At 40.2% G+C, this 6,244-nt stretch overlaps 1 pseudogene across 1 annotated transcript; it reads left to right on the forward strand.

Annotated features, from left to right (window-relative positions):
* Positions 1-3,116: 3,116 nt before the first annotated feature.
* Positions 3,117-3,535, forward strand: LOC101590885 (annotated as a pseudogene). Its single transcript, XR_001117202.2, has one exon. The product of XR_001117202.2 is annotated as an elongin-C pseudogene (transcript).
* Positions 3,536-6,244: the final 2,709 nt, after the last annotated feature.

Consider the following 6,244-nt stretch of genomic DNA (forward strand, 5'->3'; position numbering starts at 1 on the left):
AAAAAAAAAAAAGAAAAGAAAACCTAGACCTTGTACTTGGGTAGGTCAAATCAATACAGTAAAATGGCCATACTTCCAAAATTGCTATATAGATTTAATGCAATCCCAATCAAAATACTAACAGCATAACTCACACAATTACAGAAAAAATTGTAAAATTCATTTGGAACCTGAAGAGACCTAGATTAGAAGAAGCCCTTTTGTTTTGTTTTGTTTTTCTGTGGTACTGGCATTTGAACTCAGGGCCTTGTGCATGCTAGACAAGCACTCTATCACCAAGCTACATTCCCAGTCCAGCAGAAGCAATTTTGGGCAACAAAGGCAAGGCAGGGAACATCACAATCCCCAACTTAAAGTTACACTACAGCCTGGGGAGATTGCTCAGTAGAATAAGTGCTTGCCTGACAAGTGTCGAGTCCTCAGTTCAATGCCTGGTACCACAAAAAAAAAAAAAAAAAAAAAGTCTTTTGGGCCAGGGAGACAGGGTAGACAGAGATCAATGAAACAGATTAAAAGATGCAGATACAACTCTGACCACAACCAGCCACCTTATCTTTGACAAAAGATATTTTCTTCCAAATACCTTTATTGGAAGAAAAAGTCTCTTTTAGTAAGTGGTGTTGGAGAAACTGGCTTTCCACGTGCTGAAGAGTAAAACTAGACCCATACGTTTCACTGTCCACTAAATTAAAAGCAAAATAGATCAAATATCTAAATATTAAAACAGATCTGCTGGAAGGTAGAATAGAAACTCTAGAAGACACTGGTGTAGGCCAAGACTATGAACAAAACACTCATCTATACAGGAAATAACACAAGTGGGATCTCCTCAAAAAGCTTTTGCTCAGCAAAAGAAACCACCAACAGTGAAAAGACAGCTCACAGGGTGGGAATTTTTTTTTTTTTTTTTTCTCAGCTGAAAAAAAAAAAAGACCCTCCCAAATTTAAAGATCCAATACAAAACTGGGCATCTAGGTTCTATCTCCAACCACCCACCCCCAACCACTGCATGCCTTGCTGGCCCTGCCCCCAGGGCACACTGAGACAGTGATTGAGTCTGGGAGTGATGGCACAAGCCTGTAATCCCAGCTCTTGGGAAGCTAAAAACTGGAGATTCACTAGGAGTCTGATCTGTGTAGTGAGACCCTGTACTAAACACGGAAAAAAAAAAAAACAGGCATCTGAAATGAATACAGACACTTCTCATGCAGAGAAACAGCAAACATTTGAAAAACCTTTCAACACCACTCATTATTTGAGAGACACAAATTAAAACAATGCTGAGATTCCATCTCCAGAAATAATGCCTATTATCAAGAAAACAATAACAAGTGCTGTAGGGGATGTGGGGAAAAAGGAACCCTTCTCTACAGGTGGTGGGAATGTAGACTGGTGCAACCACTGTGGAAATTCCTCAAAAAGTTAAAATTAGAGGCTTAATTTTACCCAGCTATTTCTCCCTTTTTGTATCTTCCCAGAACTACTAAGAGCATCATACCATGCCAATATATGCATACCCGTGTTTATAGTGGCGTATAATCCACTTGGATATAGCCCAAATGTTCATCAATCCATGAATCAGTAAAGATGCAAGTTTCTTATATGATGGAGCAATACTCAGCCATAAGAAAAGGATAAACCTGAGACATTCCTATGTAAATAGATTCACCTTGAGACTGTATTCTTTTCTCTCTTTTTTTAAATGTATGTATTTGGTACAGGGTCTCACTACGCAGCTCAGACACAACTCAGACTTGTAGAGAATCCTCCTATTTTCTGTCTCCCCTGTGCTAGGATTGCAGGAGGGTGCCACCACGCCCAAAATCTGTGGCAGGGTTAGCCAGCCCTGGTCGCGGGGCTGGCATGGCATATGGTCCCTGGGGTGGAACCGCTGTCCCTGCTCTTGCCTAAGCTTGCCAAAGCAGGCACTTTAGTCCACTGAGCTAGCACACTGGCCCTGAGACCATGCTCTTAAAATGAAATAAACTAGAAACATATGCTCAAATATCACTGATTTCTCTGATGTGAAAAATATAAAATATAAAGACAATAATGTGTAGTACCAGATAATGAAAAACAGGAAGAAAACGTTCAAGTGAGAAAAAGGAATAAGAGTAGAGTGGGGTTAAAAATAGAAGGAAATAATGGAAACAAAGCTTTGTAAATAAGATGGGAAAAGGGGATGAAGTTGGGGGAGGGGAGCGGGGAGAAAGCAAGACCAAGATAGATCAAGTGCAGGTATAAACTCCCTAGGGGAGGGCTGGGCAGGTAGCTCAGTAGAATAAGCACTTGCCTGGCAAGTGTGGGGTCTTGAGTTCAATCCCTGATACCGCAAAAACAAAACAAAACAAAAAAAAAAAAAAAAAAAAAAAAAAAAACAAACCCTAGGGTTAATACTATCATATGTGTTTCTAAAATGTACCAATAAAAAGGAAAAGAAACATTACTAGTTCAAAAATTAAAGTGTCATCACTGTTTAGAACACAACCTAAATTCAAGACTGGTCTTATTACAATCTCTAATTCACTCTATATATACACTGTTAAATGACAAAATATTATCACTCCTTGTTTTATTTTTATTTATTTATTTATTTATGTGTGTGCGTGTGTGTGTGCGTGCGTGGCCAGCTCAGCCCACCAGGGGGCGGGGCTGGCTGGCATGTGGTGCTGGGGGATTGAACCGCGGTCCCTGTGCTTTGCTTTGCTTAAGCTTGTTCTAAGTAGGTGCTTTAGACCACTGAGCCATCTCACCAGCCCTCGCTCCTTGTTTTAAAAAAAACTATTTAAGTGAAAGTATTTAGGGTTGGCCAGATACCTCAGTGGATTAAAGTGCCTGGAACCTGGGTTTGATACCCGGCCTGCCGTGCTGGCCCCGTCCCTGGGGTGCACTGGGCATGGTAGCACATGCCTGTAATCCCTGTGCTTGGGAAGCTGAAAACAGGAAGATCATTACAAGTCTGATCTGTGTAGTGAGACCCTGTAGACTTTATATTAAATACATTAAAAAAATACATGAAAGTATTTTACATGGTAAAATTCCTAAGGTTTTATAAATTGAAAAAGTCAAGGGGCTGCGGCAGTCGGGGCAGACTTGGCTGCGGACACCGTGGTGCGGATGAGAAGCTAGTAAAGAAAGTTCCTGTGGAACAAAAGTAGAATTATATAAGAACATAATGGATGGAGAAGAGAAAACCTATGGTGGCTGTGAAGGCCCAGACGCCATGTATGTCAAATTGATATCTTCTGATGGTCATGAATTTATTGTAAAAAGAGAGCACACACTAACATCAGGAACAATAAAAGCCATGTTGAGTGGCCCAGGTCAGTTTGCTGAAAATGAAACCAATGAGGTTAATTTTAGAGAAATCCCTTCACATGTGCTTTCCAAAGTCTGCATGTATTTTACCTACAAGGTGCGCTACACTAACAGCTCCACTGAGATTCCTGAATTTCCCATCACACCTCAGATAGCACTGGAACTGCTGATGGCTGCGAACTTCCCAGACTATTAAATAAAATAAATTATAATAAACTGTTAAAAAAAAAAGTCAACCCATGATTAGCTACATTGATGAAAACAATAAAACTACTTCTACATATGGATGTTTGACATGCAAATTCAAGTGTCACACACTGTTGACAATGAAATGATACAAACAAGTGACTTCATACTGCGGAACTTACTCTAGTTACTTGTGCTGTTTTCAAAGAACAACTGCCTTTTGGGAGCATGGGCTCTTGGGAATCCCACAAGCAAGCTGTAGTCATCAAAGAAATTTTGCAAACTTCAGAGAAAAATGACCCCTCAGGTTAAGAACTGGTATATAATCACAAATTCTAATTTACTTTAATTGTGCACTACTGAAATGTGTGACTGAAATATGATTTCACAGAAAAAAAAAAAAAACAGGAACAAGGGCTTGGGATAGAGAAGTGGCAGAACCCTTGAACTCGATGTTTGAAGCCCTGAGTTAGATCTTCAGCACAGGGGGAAAAAGAGATTTATCATTAACCTGGTTTGTACAAAACGGTTCAGTTCTCCAACTGCTAAAAACTATAAATTTGCTCTAAGTATTTGACAGATCAGAAACAATTTACTGTTCGTTTTGTTTATAAACATTAAAATTGGCTAATCCAGCTTATACAGTTCTCATCAACAGAAGGACAAGGCAGACTTTTTTAAACAGGGAAAAATAAAATTTAAAAAGGGATCAAATCAGTACCATTCAAATTTGTTAAATACTGTTTAGTCGTATATTGATCACAGAGCTTCCACAGTTGCCTCTGAATCTGTCCACTGAAACATTTCAAAGCTCTGTAACTATAATGTCTGACAGTAATAGTTTTAATGTATTTAAATGATACAGTGAGTTAAAAAATACACACAGGAACACAACATCAAGTGGCAGTTGTTTCTTCCTTTCCTAAAAAACATTCAGCCAAGCTAGTGACAAACATTTGTAATCGGCAAAGCCAGAGGACTGTGAGTTCAAGACCAGCCTGTGCTACACAGTGAGTTCAGGGCCAGCCTGAACCTCAGAAACTATGTCTGGAAAAGATCAAAGGGGAAAAAAAACCAAACTGTCTCAAAAATCAATCAACCCTCCTCTCCCAAAATCATAAAGGTAGTCTCACCTATTGAGAACAGCAGAAAAGCAAATGCTACTTTCAAATTATACCTTTCACTGTAATGGTCAGACATTTTTCACTTAAAGTTAAAAATACACCGTACAACAAAAACCAAATTCTGACATTTATTAAAAATGTATCTCCCAATCATGTACAGGAATAAAATTGCAAAAAAATTTCATCTAGGTATGGGCTAATACAAAAATAAATGCTACCACTTTACATTTCTGTATGAGGCAGGCCTTGTGGGATTCAAAGGTGAAAAACAGCAGGGTGATAGGACTCAGGCACCCGGCAGGCTAAGCAAGGTTGACAGTTCCAAGTTCGAGACCAGCCTGGACTCCAAAGTGAGCTCCAGACTGGCAAGACCCTGTCTCGAAAATAAAGATCTTATTCCAACTGTTCTCCACTGCTTAGAATGGAAAGGGAAATATTTAAAATACAGTAAGATGAATGATCATACTGTAACCCACGGCTATAAAGATTTTTTACAAATTTATTTCATTTCTTAAAATATATTAGTGTAAAAAAAAAAATCATTTCACTGTTTTTAACCAGGATACAAACTCACAACTTTAATAGATGAAACGATAAAATATTTTTTAAAAAGTTCCAAAAATTACAAGATTTGGAAAGAATTTTGGACAGAAATTAGAATTACAAAAAGAGGTACTAAAACTACAGACACAAGCAAGGTGTGCTTCCTGATCACTGGTCCATTATGTTCTGCAAAAGACTGTGACTTTAAACATACAATCCTTTCATGGCCTGTTGTGAAGATTCTACAGGATAATTTAAAATTTCATATTGTCTACAGCTGAAAAAAGGCTTACCATCTTGTTCAAAACAATGTGACTATTCTCAACTCATTCGATCAAGTAATAATTTCATCAGCCAAGTACAGTGAAAAGCATCTGAGAAATCACGAACTTTTTCAACAAATGTCAATGCTATGACAAATAATAAACCTGACAGCTAATTAAAAACAGACGATGATATCGTACCATATGTCCCAAGCTTTTTAAATTTTGGCACCCTTAGACTAGGCCACATTTTGAAAAATCAAAAGGAAGTTATTCATTTCAGCCGAATTCAGCACATCCTCAGCGGCGGCCTACCGACAAACGTAACACTGCTGGCAGTGGATCCAGGCTCCACAAAAACAAAGCGAAGTGGAATGAAAGGAACCACATGGAAACACTGCTCGGGAAACATATGTGGATCTCGGAACATGACGCGAAAGAAGAAAAAAAAGATCGCGAGTGTGGCAACAGCTAATCTCCGCATGAAAAAGTACAGGTGAGTTCTTTCTCAATTAAAAACCGGATGCCCCTGCTGGTAAGCTGCAGCACAGGACATAAAGTTGCCCGCGAACGCCAAGCACCCTAACCCGACACTTTCCCGTCTGCGCCTGCCTCCCCTCCAAGGCGCTCCCGCAAGCCTTAGGCCAGAGGCGCTCCGCGCAGCACTCTGCAGCCGCAACAGCCGAAGACCGCGCCGGGAAGCGAGCAGCCTGCCCACACGCAGGCCCGGCTTCCTCGCCAGCCGCGGACGGAGCCGGCGACCGAGCCGGCGGGGCGCACGTGGGCTCGGGGCCGCAGAGGCGCCTGAGC

This window comes from Octodon degus, unplaced genomic scaffold (assembly GCF_000260255.1).
Source record: "Octodon degus isolate 3935 unplaced genomic scaffold, OctDeg1.0 scaffold00084, whole genome shotgun sequence".
Taxonomy (NCBI): Eukaryota; Metazoa; Chordata; class Mammalia; order Rodentia; family Octodontidae; genus Octodon; species Octodon degus.